Source organism: Struthio camelus, chromosome 14, assembly GCF_040807025.1.
Source record: "Struthio camelus isolate bStrCam1 chromosome 14, bStrCam1.hap1, whole genome shotgun sequence".
Classification (NCBI taxonomy): domain Eukaryota; kingdom Metazoa; phylum Chordata; class Aves; order Struthioniformes; family Struthionidae; genus Struthio; species Struthio camelus.
Window position 1 is genome coordinate 19,927,774 of NC_090955.1, and position 21,350 is coordinate 19,949,123.

At 39.5% G+C, this 21,350-nt stretch overlaps 1 protein-coding gene and 1 long non-coding RNA gene across 13 annotated transcripts in view; one reads left to right on the plus strand and one right to left on the minus strand.

Annotated features, from left to right (window-relative positions):
- The window catches only part of LOC104152704 (uncharacterized), a 52,126-nt gene extending 33,907 nt beyond the window's left edge, over nt 1–18,219 (minus strand). The window contains exons 1-2 of the long non-coding RNA XR_011134542.1: nt 18,065–18,219; nt 11,599–11,655 (exon numbers count right to left, since the gene is read on the minus strand). This is a non-coding gene — a long non-coding RNA (uncharacterized lncRNA). The remainder of the gene's footprint in view (nt 1–11,598; nt 11,656–18,064) is intronic.
- Nucleotides 1–21,350, plus strand: part of RAF1 (Raf-1 proto-oncogene, serine/threonine kinase) — an 80,732-nt gene that overhangs the window by 11,753 nt on the left and 47,629 nt on the right. The window contains exon 1 of one of the 12 annotated variants that reach the window (XM_068907427.1): nt 17,137–17,342. The exons of 1 other annotated variant lie outside the window; for it this stretch is intronic. The gene's annotated coding sequence lies outside the window, so the exon portion shown is untranslated. Of the gene's footprint in view, nt 1–17,136; nt 17,343–17,444; nt 17,801–21,350 lie in introns of those variants that run through there. 10 more of the 12 variants (XM_068907420.1, XM_068907423.1, XM_068907422.1 and 7 more) reach the window with 10 other exon arrangements.

Below are 21,350 nucleotides of genomic sequence, written 5' to 3' on the forward strand. Positions count from 1 at the left end.
ACAGTCTGAACATCTCTTTGAAAAAGGACCAAAAGCCATACTACTTGCCAGTCTCTAGAACTCCTGGCATATCTCAACGGTGTTTAGTATTCCTCCCCATTAAAGATTAAATGAGTCAAAGCAAGAGAACCGCATATCACATGATAGCTTGGAAACAAAGTGGTAATCAGCTTTGCTATTTAGGGGACTTGCTGATTTGTGACAGCTTTTACATTTGACACTTCTCAGACATTTACAATTTTGGGCCAATATAGCCCCTATAAAATAATCTCAGGGGGACATTTAAGGATCTCTCAGCGACTACTGCAACATGAGCTTGGTGTTAATTTTCTTCCTCCTTTCACAAGCTTTGGGGATAAGAGGGTTGCTAGACATAAAAGTGCAGTGTTTGTCTAGCATACAGCCATCTTGGTATGCTGAGAAGCAAGTAACTCCCAATTCTGATTCTGTCACACACGAAGAGCAAAAGCAGACCATCTGGACTTAAGCACTCTAATGAAACCATTCCTAAGTAGACACGTGAGACCTTATGGATCTTTAGAACAAATGTAAAAATGCTCTGAGTGGAAAGAATAAGGCCCTGGTAAATACTTCTGTTTTCTATTCTAGTATGTTCTTCCTGTTCAAAGTGTTATAATTTTTGTTTTTCAGTTCTTCTCCTCTAATGAACACAGCTCTCTTTCTGTAGCTTTCCATTGTCAATGGGCATGAGGGATACCTTTCTTGTCAATATTCCAGTTAAGTCTCACACAAGCCAGAATTCTGGTTTGTGAATGAGTATGTCTCTCATATAATCAATGTTGGTTGATACCTCATAAAAGGCTGAAAGTACAAGGACAGCATGGCTGCTTCCCTTTCAAGGATAGAAAACCAAGGTACCAAGAGGCCATTACTGAACAATACGTCTTTTCCAAGTATGTTCCAAGATACTTAACTGCCTTGAGTTCTCATTACAGTATAAGTGGGAATCTTGTGATATTTAGCTTTGCCTTATCTCTCTTCACAGAGGCATAAAAATGTAAAATAGGAATGAGACTGAAACCTGGGGTAAAAGAAATTTAAAACTGTCTTTAATGTCTCGCAAAGGTAGCCTCTGAGATTGCCCTCGCAACATGCCCCATCTTCCATGTAGGTGCTGAACCTGTTGGTACCACCTTGGGCCCAGCTGGAGCATGTTCTTGAGGGGATTTGGCATCTTGTGGTGCCAAACACGGTGGGCTAGCAGCAGCAGCAGGTGTGGGTGCTCAGGTGTGCTGTGTCTGTAGCTGCTCTGGAGGTGGCTCTTTTGGAGCCTTTTAGACATAGCCCAAGTAATGAGGACATGTGCAAAACTTAACAGCAGAGCTGCAGATTTCGCCTCGGTCTATCTAGTTCAGTGTTGCCAAGTCCTGTGACTTGAATTATGCAAGTTTGGTCAGGACTGGTATCAGTCTTGTGAGGATATGAGAAGTTCAGGCTACGCTGCAGATTTCAGCCCTCCCTAGGAAAGAGCTCCTCTGAAAAGCTGCTTTCCCTGTTGCCCTACTTCTAGAAGGAGAAGCAACGGTGAGGCCAAGTCAGGAAGTAGAATTAACTCCCTGTTAATGGGGAGACTGAAATATGGATGTGAAAGATGAGCTCTTGAATTAGGAGTCAAGTAAACTTGAGAATGGTGGTAATAGGGTGACTCATGATTCCCCCAAATCTTTTGGGGAAAGCTGACCCTAAAGGAAATCAAAGTCACTATTTAATCTTCAAGGAGAACAGAAAAGCTTAGCTGGGTGTAATCTCATGGTTTCCATTTAAAGATCTTGAAGGTATAGGTGTGGCTAACAATGGATATTCCCAGACACTGCATTGCAACTCGACAGTGCCTCAGGCTGATGGCATTTTTGCTGTCAAAGTCATGTTAGCATTCTTGAAAATCCATCTCTTGTGTTTAACTTAGGTGAGTAGCTGAAATACGTTTAAGCAGATGTTAAGGGCTTTACCGATTCTAAGCCCAAATGACTTGACTAAGTAGTTTCTGGTAAAGCCACAATTTGAGCCCTTCACTGCTTCAACTTCAATGCCTTTGCTGTTGCTCATTATAATCTAAAATTTGCTATAACATTATTTTATATACTTTATTGTGTATTTTATCTTTCAACCACATTGTTTCCTCATTAATACCTAGCTCTATGAAGAGAATTAAATGCTATAAAGCATCACACTTGAATATTCAAATACACTAAAATAAAAGAAAACTGGAATTAAGGGAGTTGGATAATAGAGCACCAGGAGCTCTGATAGGCTCCAAAGCCAAATGAGTCTGCTGCTGAATTTACCAATGGTGTTATGATTTGGCAGAAAAAGAAGATAATACAGAGTCCATTTATTGGCTAATTTAAATTCAAGACAAGTTCAAAAAGACTGAGCTGTCAAGTCAGTGCAACCCATTGTAGGACAACACCTTTTTGCTTTCTCTTAAAGGAGACTCTAAAACTTACTCTAAAACTTTTAAAACTCCCCCCCCACCCCCTCCTCTGGATATGCTCCACACTGGAAAGAGCAATGGTTCTCTCATGTGGTTTGAAATATCCAGCTACTTGGCCAATGATCTCATGAGCTAGGGCATCTGGAATGAAGCTCTTGCTTGCATTAGCATATTAGCACACTGCATACAGCCATTAATTTTTTTTTTAACCATTTACAGCCCAGTGCTGTTTTGTGAGTATATGTGTGTTTTCCAAAATATTTGAACGGAAGTCTTGGGAGTTGTTTTACTTTCTCTTTCTGGTTTCCTTAGAAATATTTTAGGATTACATTTTTAATGAGGTATCTTCAAAAAATTTCAGACTTTGGAAATCCTTATCTTGGAGCATATTACTATAGGAGTGGGAGAGAAGGCTGGCAAATTTGAAATGTAAAGCACTGCCCTCTACTGCATCTCGGATTTCCTGTGTATCTTTATTTACAAGCACATATAGTAGAAAAGCAACTGACCTAAGTCTTCCGTGTTTGAGGAGTCATGGCTCTCCTCACAAGCAAGGACACCCATAATGGGGTGCTTAACACTCCTATATCTATTTCTAAGGACAGAAGAAATTAAAGTGACTGTAAGATGATGCCTTTAATACACAGCAACTTTGCCAGAAATTAGGGTCTTACCTATTACTTCTGTGCATGTTTTGCACCTATGTACTAAGGTTAGTATATGAGTTTCCTACAGTGGGCTGCTGATGTCAGCATCGCATGCATACAGATAAACACTGTCCTTGACCTGATTCAGTGCACTAGGGCTTTTTTGTTGATTTGTGTTTTTCCTAGAGTTCTCTGAATTTAAAATTTTCAGTTAAAAAAAAAAAAAACCCAAGAATTTATTCCATGTTCACATTACATCACTCCATGTGACTCCTTCTGGTGCTATTTTTGTAGCCTGTGGTCATATCACTTATCATCCTGATTCTAGGAACTAAATTTTAATGCTGTACACTTATTTAGTTAATTAACTTCTGTATTTTTGACAGTTGAGTTCCTCATTTTACTTTTCTTTTGAGCCTGGCTTTTCTGTAAACCGTCTGTTTATTATGTTAGGTGGAGTCTGCTATTCTTTCCAGAATACCTGCACAGGAGAATGTTATTTCTCTTCTCACTTTTTTTTCTTTAAATCTTGAGTCTTTCTTTCGAGAGCAGTCTGGGATGACAATCTTGTTCGCTTGAAACTTGCGTTTTCTGCATGTTTAACATTGCTTTCTGTTACCAAAAAAGTGCTACCTAGAAACAAAAACTCTGATACATAAAAAAAAATATAAAAAGATGGTTGTACCTTTATTCCAAAAGTTAACACCCCAGATACTTCTTTGGGATATACCTGTCAAGGATTCTCGGGTTATTTACAAAAATTCTGGAGGGTTAAAAAGCTGTTCTATAATTACCAATAGAAACTATCTAGTACTTCTATTTCATTGTAAACAGTTTTCTAAGTATTTTTTATGCCATATTACTCACTAATCTTTATTCGCCAGTTTCAGGATATATGGGGAAAACTGGTGTGCTTGTCATGTTAATTATAGAGGAACAAGCACTGTGAAACACTTACTGTCCTGAAGCTTGTTAGGACTTTGTGAAGGAACAAGAGCACCCCTGAATCTCGGACACTTTTTTTTTTTCTAATAAGCCTAGGCAGTCCTAGATCAAGAGATCAAAATGCATTCAACTATGGGGCATTCAGAAAACAGATCTGAATCTGAATATTGTCTCAAATCCTTAAAGCAGATGCACATAATTTAAACTAAGTAATGTGCAACAAGAGATAGATTATATATTCCTGTTAGTCACCTTGACTTGAGGTGCTGTCATTTAAAAGTGAAACTGCAATGATAAGCAGTATCTTTGCTTTCCCCACCCAAATCAAGTTATGTAAAAAAAGAATGCTGACTTAATTTAAATGTTGGCTGCATTTCATAAAAGTAGAAATGAATTTTGAAACAGCTGTATATACCCTTTTGGCGGGAGTCTCCCTAGTTTAGTTCTATCGTACTTCATATATTTGCTACAGAGGAGTCAAACATTTTAAGATCTATATTTTAATTTTGCAGAAAACTGAGTAGGCTGAAATCTGGTAATTCAGTGCAGACATGTTCTTAATAGCAGTAGTCAAACTGTTAAGTCCCACTACACAAATGGAAGGCCCTTTCTATTTAAGTTATTTGTGGAACTGCCCAGTTGTACCCTGTCAGTAGGGTATGCAGGCTAGTTTTCCAATTGAAGTCTCTACTGATACAATACAAAACTGAAATCTTCATATATAGGAACATTTCAATCTTGTTCATCTCTAGACTCTCTCAAGTACATGTGACTGTTTGACAGTACAGTGAAACTGCATGATAGCTGTTGCCAAGAAGTGAAGTTTATTGTTGTTACACTGTAAGAATTGCAGGGAGGAGTTGTACAGTATAATGCCAGTATCTATCAGAGATCATATATAAAGCTTACGTGTACAAACTCCTCTTACATTACATATGAAGCTTGAAGTTTGTGAATGTGCTGAACCAATGGGGGTACTCAAACATGACTTCTGAGGATCCTGTTCCCTGTATGGAGTTAGGTATGCTTTCAGTTTTAAGCAGCATACCCTTTAAGGGTTAAAGATCAAGATCAAGCTCATCTGCAAAAGGCATTTCAGTTAGCATGACTCCTCAACACTATTTTAACTTAGATGTTTTAGGTTGGAGGCCATCTACTGAATCATGAGCTTTTTTGTCTTAATTTTAGAGCATGTTTTGCCAATTACTCTTCAGATCAATGAAGTTTTCTGGTAAAAAGCTAATAAATGATAAGATTGATTATTAAAATGTTAGATCCCCTTGACAAAGAAGTCAGTGGAAATATCTCCTGTTGCAAAGTCCATGTAGGTCATTAGCATAACACGATCAAATACTCTAGCAAAAACAGACTCCTCGGTACAAAGTGATATGGTTTGGATGTTGAAACAACTGCCAGCCTTTGCTCCTCGATTTTTGTTCCCAGATTTTTCTCGTTGATTCACTATGTGCCTTTAGGCAAATCAATTTCTGTTTTAATTTAGAAGTAGCAGCTAAAAGCAAGCAAAATGCTTGCAGGTGGCTTAGAGTTTGTCTAAGGATGCTATTCTAGGGACTCAGCATAATCTCCTGACTTAAAAAAAGCTGAAAAGATCCTTCCCTCAAAAACTAAAAAGGACAAACAGCAGAACAAAGAGCACTATTAGCAGCAAGAAGTCATTTGTCAAAAAGTGTAAGTTGTTTCTAAATGAGAATTAAAAAGCCCTTAGCTCTGGTATTTTAAATACTAAAATCATAGTAAGGCAAACACAAAACCCCAAAAAACAGCTTAGAGAAAGCATAAAAACTATAAAAGACTTTCAAATGTGCAAAAACAAAAAATCAACCTCCAATTCAGGAGAACTTTACACTGATTGCTATAACATGAGAGGTCATAATAGGGGGAAAACACTTCATATTTGCTTTATATATAAATATATATTTATACATTTTAACCACACTCTTCCTAGATTCACTGTGGTTTGTAAGGTGCTATGAGAACTTAGGATAGGAAATGCCTAAAATATACACCAAAGTAGCTACTTTCCGAATTTGCCTAATTCCTCTTCAAATCTATTTTTATTCCCTACACAATGATCATAGCACATGAAAGAAGTAACTGTCTTTAAAAAAAATTGAATGAAACATATTGAGTAATTATTCTTTATCTGTTCCATCAGGTAAGCACTTATCACCTTATAAAAAATAAGATTATTTTTCCCCTCAGTCATCCTTTTATTTTCCCAGCTGAAGAATCCTAACCTGTTTAGTCCCTCATCATGTGGAAGTTGTTTTGTATCTCGAATAATCCCTGTTGCCCTTTTCTATTCCTCTTTTAATTTTATTAAACGTTATTTGGCACAGGAACAGAGCTGCATGCCATATTTTAAATGTGGGTACATTCTTGATTTATGCAATGCAATAAATACTTTTTTGCTGTTCTTGTTCTCAGCTCTCATCCTAAATTCCTAACATTGTTTGCCTCCTCAAACACTGCTGAGCAGTAAGCTGGCATTTTTAGGGAGCTATCCACAGTAAATCCCACATCTCTTTATCTGGGTAGCAAAAGCTAAGCTAGATCCTTACTGTTTATGTATGGTTTAGGTCGTCTTTTCCAAGACCCTTGCTTTGTCTTCTTCATGTGTATAAGATTTAATCTACTATTTCATGATTTAGCATTGTGCTTTTTCAACTCTTGTGTTTTAGTTTTGACTATTTCAAAAAAAGTCCTTGTCAGCAAACTTTGTTAACTTCCTATCCACTTCTATTGTTGTTCTTCTTTTTTTTTTTAATAATCTTTTTATAGAATTCATGTGGGCTTTTTTCCCCCAAAGCAGACAACACTTATAAATTATTTTACCCCTTTATGCTATAACCTATAAGGAACATAGGCAAAATATACAAAAACTAATTTAGCAAGTTCAGCTCTGGCTGTATATAATATTATCGACTGTACATATATCTTTGCTTGTTATGTTGGTGTGATAAAGGTAGGAATAAGAAGATATAGCCTGTGCAATATTCTTTGCATGTGCAGAAAGATACTCTTCCTGAGTTCAGAGTTTCTAACTATTTAGACTGCAGTTTCACAAGCCAAATAATTGGATCTGGAGGCTGTTGCTAAATGGGGAGATTCTGCGCACCCCATCCACTAGGCTGGCTTCCTGCTCCTTTCCTTGCCCTTGATCAAGAAGGGCTGGGACTCTGGGATTAGTCATGAAAACTTAAAAACCTGACTCACCATGCAGTCTCATGACTGCTAGAGCCAGTGTGAGAGAAGGGGCAGAAAAATGCAGCTGGGGGTGAAAGGGGAAAAAGGGACCGTCCCTTTGGCAGCAGTCTATAATTAAACTGCATTAAATATATTCTGAAATTGCACTCTAAGCCTTATATAGCACAGCAGTGTTTCTACTTTTTCTTTACAAAGGAGAAAGCTGAGGTACTGAGAACTTAATAACCAAATCCACAGATATTCCCTGTGAGTCAGGAATACAGCCCAAACATTCTCATGCAGTCTGATGCTTTGCCCTCAGCAAAAAAGAGGAACTGCTGTCCACATTACCTGACTGGAGATTTGTTTTGGCATACCATTTGTGATTTTTATGCAGGTTACTATTCACATGGCTTAACCAATAAATAAAAAGGTCACTAATGAAATGTAAAGATTGATTCAGTTAAATCTATCTGATAATGTCTAATTTTAGTGAGAATATCTTGCAAATTTTTTTAGCCTACTTTTGTAACCTCTATAAATTGAGGGCCCCCTTGCAACTTTTCATAAATACACATAAATAAACGGAGCTAGCATTCAAAGTGGGGAAGCGTGCTGGGTGGTACACATCTAATGCAGTGCAGGTGATGCAACAACTTTGGAACAGGTGGCAGTAGTGATGGCAGTGGACTAGAGAAAAGTATGAAGGCAGACAGTGATTAAGGTTGCCTGACAACTGTAGCCTTTTTGCTATGTGTTAACTCTTTCTTTATCAATAGGAAATCAGAATAACAAGTTCAGGTTAAGTTTAAAAACTAAGCAGTTTTGACTGTTTGAAGATGGATGCTAATGGAACTGAAAGCAATTGTACAGAAGATAACAGCTGTTTCAGTATGACATACTGACATTCATAAGGGCTTTCATTTATTCTGATATGCTAATAGAGACCAATGGTGCTATGCCTTCTAGTAGATGGTGGGGTATGAGGATAGTATTTATATGGCTTATTGCTTGGAAAGTTTTCCACTGCATTAAGTCGTCATGAAAGAATAATACTATAGTCTGTCCTTCTATGATATAAATTTATGAAGAATTCAACAGTGTTTCTTGAAACTGTTCTTTCCCTTTATTTTCCTTGAATGAGGAATGCAGTATTCCATGTGAAAACTACACTTTCATAAGAAAATAATAATTGTTATTCTTAATAACCTACATAAAGGAACTTTTCTAATTTTGCTCACTTCTGACTACCTAGTCTTTTCTATCCTTGTCAAGGTGCGTGTATTTTACATTTTCAGTATGTTCTTGGGGTTTTGAAAGACTACTTAGGTTTCTGGCCTGGGAGAAGAGTTGAATTAACTCAGCATAATCAAAGTTCTACAGAGTTAGCTGCTTCTAAGTAGCATATTTTTACAAAGAACTTGAACCACAAAGTAGAGGTAGTCAGAACACGTTGGCTTTTTGCCAATTTCCAAGTACAATTTCCTTGGCAAGCGTAATTTCAAGTCTTTCATACATTTTTCCTTGATGAAAGTGAAAGTATTGCAAAGTAATTTGTATTTTATAGGGAATCTTAGCTACAGTTACTTCTTAAATATTTGATTAGTCCTTGTTCCATATCGCTACTCAGCAGTAGCATATTTCGTTGTAAATTCTTTCCATTACTCACAAAGCCACACAAATATCTTGGCACTTTCCTCAGAGAATTCTTAACTTCCTACAAAAACAAGCAACAAAAAGCTACCAGGAAAAATAACCAAAAGATTTTTTCAGTTCCTCAAATCTATTTCCTATCCCTAAGAGAAAGCAGGATTTTCCACATATTTCATTTAAGTGAAATGCTCAAGTGAATTAGATGGCTTGTATTAAACCAAACAAATCTATGATGTGTTGCTTTATGTGAACTATATTGTGTCAAATATGAGAACAGATCATATTTCATATCCATACTCAGAGATTCCTCTGACTGCTACAGAAATAGGGTTATTTCTATTGAATAAGCCTGTTTTCCCTTTGTTTGCTCTAGATGTGAGATTTCATTACTTACATTTTTTTTTCAAATGTATGAACTGCCTGCCATCTTTCATTCCTTTTGATAAATAGAAGTTTCTTAAATTCAGTCTTCTACATGCAGGAGCCAGTATTTTATATTTATAGAATAACTTAACATCAGTAATTCCAAAAATTTACTGCGATAACATTTTAATTGCTCTTTGTTACTCTGGCTTCCCAGGTTTACAAGCAGTTGAGATGCATGGTAATATCAGATTTTACCACTTTGAATATTTCAAGAACAAATGGTTACAGCTAAGGTAGTGCATGATGCCAAAGCTTTGCATTTGATAATGTTTAAATACTCCAGATTGGTCTAAGGTGTGTTCAAATAAAAACATAATTGCACTAAGGCTTGGCACATATTATTACAAATTGGTGCACTTAAAAATAATGGCCTACCTTAGAGAGAATCCAGAAGCAACGCAGAATGACAGGTACACCTGGAGAAGGTTTTTTTTTTTTTTCTTCTTTTTACTAAACTTAGTAAATTTACTAAGTTTGCTTTCAGTAAACTGAGTCCTACTCCTCTCATACTGACAGGTACTTTTTTTTTTTTTATCCTCATGTGTTCTACAGTTTGTTTATTTCTGTTTTTGATCCCCCTGTCTCAAAGTTCTATACTACATCCTGCTTTCTTACATCTCTATGGGCTATCTAAAGTTGGGAGGAAAGGATGATTGTACGAGTTAAAAGCCAAATTATCGGAATTATATAGAAAGTTATAAAAATAATGTCAGTGACGTGTTTTACTGTTACAGCAGTAAAAATCTGAGGCCAGACCTCTCATTTCAGTTGAATTCATCTGAATTTTCACTAACATAAAGCGGGTGTGAAATATGAATTTTTACCAGTGTACCATATATTTTAAATACTCAGAATAATTGCTCATAAGATATGCACTACTCATTTTGAACAAAACTGTGTCTATAATCACCAGTATGTACTTGAGAACTAGCTTGGTTGACTGTATGTTATCAAATGTTAAATGAAGTCCAAGGAGAAAAAAAAAAAAAGAAAGGCAAATCATTTTGCTTGCATTCTTGACAGGGAAGAGCATGAGCCTACTTGAAAACATGACATATGAGAATTCATTACTTGAGGAAATTGTTGCTTTGTATTGAATATTTCACCAGACTTTTAGTTGAAATAGATAATTTTGAATTCTGCGGTCCCGACAGCCAAGTTAGAGCATTTACCCAGAGCATACTGGGCCAGGTGTAAGATTTTGGTGTAAAGCATTTGAAAACTGTAGGCCTCCATGTAAGATTCTTTGTCATAATGTTTTTTTTATCAACCTCACTCAAGAGGTGAAAAACCCACCTTAGTGTATTATCAAAAGGCAGTTGTAAAGGAGGCACATCTGTCAAGTGCGTCCTGGGGGCATGTCTTGGCCACTGATCCTCCTTAGGTAGCAGTGCTGCTTCTGTTTTTTGCCCTACTTGCCCAAGGAAAGACTTGACTTTATTTAAATTACACTGTCATGAGGCCATCATAAAGCACCTCCAGGATACTGCAAGCAAAACTTGGTTTCGAATTAAGGTAATATCTCAGAGTATATAAAAGAGTTAGAATAGCGGTATGTTCAAGTTATCAAACCCTAAGCTGGAAATGTAAGCATATATACACCATATACTGGCAACATGAATTTGCTGCTCCTTTCTTTCTCTTCAATTTGCATATACTAAAAAAGACTTTTTTGGGGTTTAATTTCCTGTCTGAAAGTTATTGTGTGGAAAACAGAGGACTTTGTTCCACCAAAACAAATGCGTTTTTTTTTTTTTTTTACACAGCCCTACTATTGAATAAAATTGATGTCTCAGTAGTAATGTTTTAGTAATTTTTTTGTTATGTCTCCATTCCATTTACCGAAGCCTTTATTCCTGCATTTCACCTACTTTGCTGCTAACAGAAAGCTACTGTCTCCACCAGATGTTTGAAATCAAGGAATGTTTGAATTATTTAATCGGAATAAATCTGAGTATTAGATATCCATCTTCAAAGTATTAAAGATACTCAGGTACAACCAGACATGCTGATACTCATTTTTCAGCATTTGCTGAAAGATATAACAAACCTACTAACATAGCAAACTAGAGCTCTGGAGTGAGGCATGGCAATAGACTTGTATGTTTGCATTCCTTTGACCTGATGTCTTTGATAATTACTCCTGAACTAATTTAGTTGTTTTGCTCATGGCATTGTTTTGTTTTTTATTATCTTGCAATTTTTGTCAAAAATAAGACTAAAATGAACATCTTTTTGTATTAGGATAAACAGAATTAAACTGACCTTTCCTTTGCAGGCAGACCCTGATGCATATCGTCAAGCTGATTACCATTGGCCAGTCTAAGGAAAAATGAATTTGTATTAACAAAAAAAAAAAAAAAAAAGATATCAAATATCTGACAAGTGAAAACACCTCCCACCTTTATAATCCAGACGCTAAATTACTCACATACATACACATTTCCCCCTGACCCTGCACTGGCATACCTAAACTGATGTATTGGTCTAGAGGACTTCATACGGTGAAAGCTGTTCAGGCATTCTGCTCCTATGCTCCGCATAGCTTAATGGAGCTATGCTCCATCAGCATACACTGAAATTTTCACTAATGCATCTTAGTCTAGCTCTGAAACCTGTTTAAGGCATGCTCGTATACAGTACTTGTTACAAACTTATACTGCTGGAGCTCAACCAGCACAATAACACAAACCCTTCAGTATACTCATAACTTCAGACATTACTAACAAAATTGTGTTTAAAACATAATTTTAAATTGCCTAAGCATAAGTTGCTATATTTGACACATGTACAAAGTATCAAAGGATAGCTTATTTGCCAAAGGTAATATACACTTTTGATCACCTATCTGTGTTTATCTGAATGTTTAAGATGAACTTGAAACACAATGGATAAATAGCATTGTGCTTAATGACAGACACTTTTTTTGCTTTGCACAGCTTTTTATAACAGAATCAGTAAATGAAAGGTCTGTTTCTCTTAATAGATGAATGTTTGCACATGGGCTAAAATGAACTTTCAGTTTGTCTTCCTGCTAGACAGAATTATCTGGCATCATTCAAAGGTCCTATATATTTATAACCTTATACCTATATTCTAATGAGTCTGGCTTTATCTGGGAATAGCAGTGCTGGAGAGCAGCTTGGAAGCTGTTAGACGTGCTGCCTAAACTGCTTTGATCTCTTGTCTCCTAGAATCTAGCTTTGATAAAAGCTGAGTGCAATGTCAAGAAGAACCTAAATGAGTGTTTCTCTACACAACGGACAGTGTATGACAAGAATAGGTTCCTCTTTGAAACTATAAAAAGGCTTGGCTTTGTCGTGAGGAATCACTATGAATAGATCTATGAAAAGATAAAGGGTTTTTTTTTTTTTTTTTGCCTGTCTTCCATTCACTTAGCAGTTCTGGCTTTAAACACACATACACTCAGAAACGGTCAGATACATATATGCACAAACATCAATTTTAAAATTTAAAAATTTTATCACTACTGATGGGATACCCATGACTGATCATATATAAAACTGAAACTCTGCTGTCATCCTAATGTATATTGTGACACTGAATAATTTATAGAAAGACTAAGTATTGAATGCAGCTAAGTCAGTGCACTCTAGAAATGGTTCATGCACAGCAAAAATAACGCATAACCTGAGGTTGTTCCAAATCAGATGATCAATCTCTTTATGTAGCTCTGTATTTGATGTAATTTGAAAAGTCTTCTGCAGCTCTGCAATTATACTCAGGCTATGGTGTAAAACAGTTTGTCAGGAAAGAGCTATTTATGTTTTTTTATTTTTAAACTGTAGTACCGAGTTCTGGATACATTTTATTGTGGTTAGACTGTTTCAGAAAGTCAAAATAAACCCAATAAACCAGTTTGGTTAGGTTTCAAAAACAGAATACACGTATAAATCAAAGTGCTATATTTAATTTCTGTGAAGTAGGAATGATTCTTCAAACAGCAAAAAATAAAAGCCTAGATTTCTTTTTCTGTTGGAGCTCATATATTGCTTATTCAGATTTGTTCGCTGTGTAGGTAGCACCCATCAGTTCAACCTACTCACATTACATTAATAAAATATTAATCTAAAATGATTTTCCTGCTTTTGTATTCTCAATATAAAGTGGTATACCAATTGACTTAACAGGTATGCCTTATGTCCGTCTCTGAAGCTTCCTAAATTTCGTCTCTGACAACAGGAATGTTACCCAGAGTCTCAGCCCTTCTACCGAGACCATTACTGCTGTTCCTCAATTGCATTTCCAACTACAGGGTACAACAACTACGGTGATCTAATAAAATACAACTTTATCTGTCAGACACAATTTACAGAGCTCAGTTTGAAATCACATGGCTTTAGTGATTTTTAGTCAGCTTGTCCTGCGTTTGCAAACAAACTCGTAGCCAAGATGTGTTAACAGCAAGTGAGTCAATAGGCATAGGTTGAGTCATACAGCAGGGGCAAATAATTTTCTGTAACCAAGACCTGTGCTTAAAACCCAGGCTTCAAAGTTATGACCAGCATTGTTATGTGTCACATCTTAATTTCACGCTAGAAGAAAACTAAATCTTGGCAATACGTAAAGCAAATGAATATCTGAAATACAATAAATAATGCAACTTAACTCCTCCTGTTTGGAGAAGAGTCTGAGAGAACTGGATGGGGTAGTACAGTGCCTCTGGATTTTCCTAGAAGCAAGTCGCATTGCACTGAAATTGGAGAAGATGAAATTCTCCACTGTACTACATACAACAAGCCCAGAGACACTGGATATCTGCAATACTATAAATTATAGTAGGAGCATATGGAGGCCCGAAAGCTAGTAGATAGTCTCCTGAAAATTTTAAGAACAACTTAATTATAGTCTTGCATGAAGCTTAACTTCACCTTTCCTTTCAGTGAAAGATAATTGCTTGCTTTTCATAGGACTGTTACTCTCAGAATATTTGGTTTATTTGTTTATTTATTTGGTTGTTGGATATGGATAAAATGAAAGTTAAGAGTTTGTTCAGGGTAAAACAACAAAAATAATTTATGTGACCAGACCATGCTACAGTTTCCATTCCAGCAAAACAAGTTTGCTGCTTTAACTGCCTCATATATGAGAGTCCTTTTGTTGTAAAGTAAACACGTACGCTAATTAAATTCTACAATGCAGGGCAAAATAAACAAACAAACTATAAATTACTTTCCCACCTCTCTTTGATCACTTCAGTGATGGGGAGGGGGTGTGAAAAAAAGTCAAAAGGTCTTTGAGCACACTATAAAATATAAATAGTTTACCCATAGTCATAAGATATTCCTTATTTGTAATAGTACTATTTTAGATTGCTATTGCATAATTTGTTCAGAGGCTTCATTGCCTCTGTACTTTGGACTTCTTTTGTATCTAACTTAGCTTAAATTTCTCTCACTCACATGCATGCTTATGGTGAAGTGAATACCTTACAGCATGTACCACAGTAAAATGCAGAAGTACGGTGCTTTGAATGTAGCACAACTCAAAACCCTGCATAAACTGGCAAAGTTGTCTATAGCAATCCTTGGCTTGAAGAGTAAACCAGATCTGATATCCAAAATTCCATAAGACAGTGCACACACAAATATCTCCCTCCCTTCCCCCCTAGCCATCGTTTTTTTTTAGTTCTTGCTACCCATTCTTCTGAAGCTTATATGCATTTTATATAATAAAGATCCAATTAAGTGTATATGATGTTACTTGAAACATTTTATACTTTATGAGACTCTCAAAGTAATCCCAGTTAAGTAGATCGAGAAAGCATGAATATTGCACGTGGCAAACTGAACCACAATGAATAAATAATAATAGTTGTAACTCTTATAGGATTCTTTTCAGCAGTCAATATCAAAAGTTTTCAAAGATCATCAGTCAGTATCATCTATCCCAATTTTATCAATGAAGAAATAGAAGTCCGGGAAGCTGAAATGGCTTTGCCAGTGTGACGCAGCCATTTGATGCAAGGGAGTTCCCAAGTCTACAACCTCTAGACAAGCCCACCTAATTTTTCAATATGACCTAACAACCACTGTCATTTGCCCGTTCTGAAATGTAGATGTACTGTCTCTCGTTCTAATCACCAAGCAAAATGCTTTGTATAGAGTTAGAAAACACTTCAGACAGCTAAAGTGTAAGGTCTGATTATATGCCTGGACAAATGAAAGTGTAACACCTGGACATTCACATATGTTAAATATATTTTAAATCCAACCCCTAAATACAAACGTAACACAGATCAACCCCAGGAACAACGCTAATAAGCTTCAGTTTATTTTGGAAGGTTTGTTCATTTTGTTTCCCTGCTGCTTTTGTGCTATGCTGTTTGAGTTTCTTTTGCTTAGTTTCTTTCTCTTGTGATGATTATAGATCTTTGCAAGCGCTATGCTGCTTAGTGATTAGAAATTTGCATTACTTCCTCTGTATCTATGTTCACTTGTTCCATGACTATAATCCTCCTACTTTTTTGAAAGTTTAAAATTCTATGAATGGTCATCTGTCAAAACCAGTTTTTTTCCCCCTTGCAGGATCCCTCTTTTCTCCCCTGTAAGACTTCATTTGATCTCATGCCATGTTTTTATTCATATTTCACATTGTTGCACTTGAAGCGCTTTTGTATATCTTGCCAAAATCTATACCGCTGTCCCCAATATTACACGGACATGCTTAGTCTTAAGCCATGTGAATGTTCGTTGTACACGCTGCACTTAGTTTTTATTTTTCTCCTGGGTCAACTCTTGCAGGCAGATACATGGATATCTGCTAGTCATGTAAACTGTGTGTGTACATCAGAGGACTCATTCAGTTTAAACGTGACACTTAAGAGAAAAGCTACTCTATGAGAATTTGAAGAGTGATTCACATTCATAAATCTTGTCCTTTGTAGATACTATCTTGTTCTTGGGTTTTCGGTAGGCCTGAGCCCACGGCAATGGGGAGGAGAAAAATAAGAGAATAAGCTTTTTTTTTAAATATAAAAGTTTAAATCTCTACGTGGTTAGCCTTATTCTGGTGCAGAAGTGCTACAAAAATTTAGTTAAATCCTTCTCTTTGCAATATCCTCTCTATTGAAGGCCCTGTTACACTCGAATATGCGGATAATTTCTAGAGTATACTGCAGTAACACACAAGTACTGAATCACGATATTTTAGGGACATGAGGATTTCTATTCCAGCCTTCTAGGGCTCCTGGTTACTATCCCCATTTCAATCTGCTATTACTTAGCAACCACACCTCTTCCTGCAGGACAGCAGTAGCTAGAGACTTTGTATGTTTACTCTTACTCGGTGCCCAACAGTATTGCTTTTTCCTTGCTACGCCTCTGTGAGGTTACCATGACTTTAGCTGAACTCAAGCCTTTGGTTTATATCAGAATAAACCTTCCTCTGTGGAGAAATCCCGAACAAGGCTGCGAGGATTTTGCTGGAGGCTCCTTTTGGAGAAGTGCTTATTTAGTTACCAATTAATTTAATTTAGACGATTGTAAACGCAAACGTCCCAGGCGTGCGTGTGTGTGGTTGTTTTTTTTTGGTAAATACAAAAGAGGAGAAACGTTTTGCTTTGCAGTGGCGATCCTCAGATGTGCTGCGTGGGGACCACGAAGCAGGCAACCGCCTGCCGTTTAGCGTGAAGCGTCCGTTTCCGAGCCGCTCCGGCGGCGGCAGCCCCCGGCCGGTCCCTCGGCCCTCCCGCCGCGGGGCTGGGCCGGGCGCTGCCGCCCGTCTCCCCCGGCAGGAGAGGTGACAACCGAGAGGTTTGTTTTTCTCCTTGTCCTGCCCCCCTTTCTCCTCCGGACACCTCTGGCCGCGGCTCGCACGCCGCCCTGCCGGCGCCGACCGCCCCGCGGGGCCTTCTGGCCGCTCCCTCCGCCCTCGGGAAGCGGCGTCCGCTCTCCGCCGGTGAGAGCCGCGGGCAGGTGGCGGGCGGGCGGCCGCCGCCGCCCTGCCCCGCGGAGCCCCGTCACCTAGCCGACGGCCGAGGCGCTCGGGTCAGTTAATTTACCTAACGAGCAAGCGGCTTCGTCCAGCCGCCGGCGGGGGGCGGCGGGAAGGGGCTGCGGCCGAGCGGCTCCCTCCCCCTGCCGGGCTCCGGAGAAGGGGTGGGGGCGCAAAAGGGCGGAGGGAGCCACCGCCTCAGCCCCGCTCGCGGCTCAGTGAGGGCAGACGGCGGCAGCGCCTCGCTCGCGGCTCCCAAATGGCGGCCCGCGGGGGGGTGGGGCCTATCGGTAGCTCGGCGCTCCGCGCTCAGGCCGAAAGGAGGGGATGAGGAGGACGCGGGGGGAGAAGGAGAGACAGGCGAAAGGGAAGGAGCCGAGCGCCGACGGATCGATGGGCCGAGGATAAATGTCTCGCTGAGTGTGAGGCCGCCATTTTAGATGAGGAACGAAACGATCGGTGCTGAGCGAGACCCGGGCCCGGGGAGAGCCGCCGGGAGGGAGTGACACAGGTAGGGGCAGGACCGCGCCGGTGAGCGGCAGGAGACGAGGCAGGGGGCGAGGGAGAGGAGGGCCCCCTGCCCTTCCCTTTCTCCTCGGCTCGCCCTCCCTGGGCGGTTGCGCCTGGAGCGGAGCCGGCTGTGGCTGAGCCCCGGGGACGCTGCCCCGGCGCTGCCGCCTCGGCTGCGGGGGCGAGGGCGGCGGCGGGGGCGGCCGCGCTCCCGCTGACAGGGGCCGGGCCGGGGCGGGGCGGGGGGGGTCGGCGGGCTCCGTACCTGCGGCTGGCGGCTCGGCCCGGCGCCGTTTGCGGTCGGCTCGCCCAGGGCGCGCTGCCTCTCGGCCGTGGTCGGGGGCCGCCGGCGGCCGAGGTGTCGAAACGGCCGGGCGGCGCCGGGGGGGGGGGGGGGGCGGCGGCGGCGACGCGGGCGGCGGCCGCTGCGGCGGGTCAGGTGAAGGGGGAGGGGCGGCTTCGCCCCCCCGCCCCCCCCGGCTGTCAGCGCCGGGCGGGGGTCGCGTCCAGGCCGCCGGGGGGATGAGCGGGGCGGGGGGCGGCGGCGGCGGGGGGGCTCGGCTCGGCTCGGCTCGGCTCGGCTGCCCCGCTGGCAGCCGCGGCCTCCTGCGCTGCTGGCGGGGACTCGCTCGCCGGCCTCTTGCTTTGATCTGCCGTTTTCTGATTCGAAAACGGAAAATGCGTTTAAGTTGCGTTAGCATGAGTGAATGCGTCCTCTTTAGGCGTGCTCCAGTCCGAGCTGCTTGCTTGATCTCTTTCTTTTTTTCGATTTAGGTTCAGTTTAAATAAGACGTTTTAAAACTGGAGTAAGTTCCTCTGGTTTACCTTTTTCTCCTAAGCGGTTACGACTTTACCATATAGGCATGGTGTTATTCTAGAACTAGTACTCTGGGATTATGCTCTTCCTGGACTCTGCTTATCTGCAGTCCAAATGTACACAAAAATAACCTGCGTTTACTAATAGCAGCTCTTGTCCATTGTTCATCCTGTCTAGATCAGACAGGATGATTTGTGTGTGTTTTTTTTTTTTTTCTGTTGTCACCCTTTAAGTGACATCTGACATAAGTACAGGGAGCTTACCTGAGACAATGAGGCCTCAGAGGCAGCTGGAGGTTGTAATAGGTATGCAGAACGAGAATGGAGTAGAGTGGAGTAAACCGAAAATTCTACAAAAACTTGAGCCAACTTGCAGTATCTGAAAATAGTTTTGTACAGTTTTTAACCTTTTTTTTTTTTAATTTTAAAACTTATGAAAAACCAACCCAAAATATTCCCTAATGGATCATTGCATTGAGTAAAAGCAGGGTACAGTATAAATGCACGTGCTCGTCCTTTAGGACTTGTCAACAGTGTAGGTGCAGAAGGAAAGGCTGAACTGATGAATGTGAGACTAAATTTCAAACAGTTAAATCTTTCTGTGGTCACTCATTCAGAATGGAAGTGGCTTTAGTTTAGTTTGTCATACTATTTTCTGTAGGCAAACCCTAAGGCTACAGTTTATCTTAAAAATATGTGGATCCATATTTATTTTTATGAAACAGATCAACATTTGACTGATCTGTTAAGCAATTTGATCTTAGATTGCTCAGTCAGAAGAGGACTAGCTTACTTGAGTTGGAGTAGTGGTGCTTTCAAAAATCTGGAATTGTTTTTTGTGTGATTTGTTGCCATACTTAGTATCTTCAGGACTGGACAACTTGTTGTGCAACACTGCTGACTAACCTGCTTTGGAAGAAAATCTGAAAGTAGCAGAGAAAATTGGCTATTTTTTCCAAAGAAGATATAAAGCTATTTTTTTCAGTTGATGCTTTTGATGTATGCATGCAGTTTTCCCTTTTTATCTTTTTTAACAACAACAAGTCTATTCAAATTAAATATGAAGTTTACTGCTGTCTCAAGGCCTAAACTTACTACAGCTTATTAAAATAACTCATATTTTATAAGCCACAAACATGACCCGCGGAAGTCATTGGTCGGCGTTTCTTGGTATGCTAAATCAGCACTAGTTTCTTCTGGGACATATACTCCCCTCCTCCCCCTGGTTTATTTATTTGGCTTATTCACTGTTGAGAAACGAGGAGTTGAGGAAAAAACATGTTTTCCTTGTTTTCAGTCTTTGAAAACAAATAAAGTGTATGATGATGAGAGTTTTTGGTTCTGAAACGTTTGCAGGAGATGGGAACCAGAAGCGCTTGGTTGAAATTACTGTGGGTAAATAAGTCTTTAATCAGTTAGTTTCAAATGCAAGACTTGTGCTGATAAACTCACTTTTGTGTTATATATGCAACTGTTTGAATTGTTTTTATTTTCCTAATAAAGCTACGTGAGCAAATGAACTAACAAAGCTGGGTTTTGTACAGATTTGTATTTGGGTCTCTGATCATCTCTACTGCAAACATACCATCTTTCCCTTTCTGTGATGCCTTCAGTCATTCCCTTTGCCACAGCTTTGTAATACCACGAGCACCCCAGCTCCTGTCTTCAATATTGCCTTACTTAAATGCCCTCCAGCTCTTTTCCGCTCCTCCTCTCCCTCTCTTACTGTGTTTCTCGTGTACCTTTTTGGCCTGCCAGCTAGGCAAGAGGGAATTTTTGCTCAGGTTGGTTTAGTCAGGCAGCTGGCACACTGAAAGTTTGTGCTGTGGTGCCATGGCTGATAAAGAGGTGGGGAGACGATTCTTCCATACTCTGGCTTTTTCCTGTTTGCATAGCCTGTGGGAATTTCATATCCTTGATGCCTCTACCTAGCTGTTTAGTTGAAATATGCTAATATGCACAAGGGTTTTGGGAGGAGAGGACGGAGGACATCTGGACAGCATAATCATTTAAGGCTAGTTTGCTTAGGAAACAGAGCTAATCTATTTTGTGCAATTTAGTTTCAGTAACTTCCATGAAAATGCAGCTTGAAACAAATGAGTAGTTGGAAGGAATTATTGTGTTGTAAAAAGTATGTCCATGGACCATCTTTTAACTTAATAAAAACACAGAAATCTAATGACTATGTAACTGCATGAAGAGAAATACAAGTGAGCATTCTGCTTGTAAAAAATATCACGTTGCATAAGTCAAAATTATCTTTATTTGGGGAAAGTAATAAAAATAGATAGTCAAACCAAGATTAAAATGTGTGGTTTAACTAAAATGTCAAGTGTGATAATTTAAGCATGATTTAAGCCAGTGTTTTAGGTAAGTTTAATTTGTAAGTGAGCAGACATGCTTACAGCGTCATTGTAACAATTTAATAACATAATTGTTTATCCAAAAGCCTTATATATTTTCTGGTGTGAAATATATTTGCTATTTCTTCTCAATTAGAAATTTGCTATATATTGAACATAGGTGTGGAAGCCTCTCAGCTGAGAAAGTTAGCAGGAAGAAGAGCTGATATAATATTAGGGAACTAGGTAAAAATGCCTCCTTTATGACAAATTAACAAGGCATTTCAGCAATGGACAAGCATTGGCTCATTAATTTTGAGACAGTGTGAAGTACACGCGTGATGCTTTGAATGGTTTTCTAAATTGGTGATATGTATTTGGTGATGTTCCTAT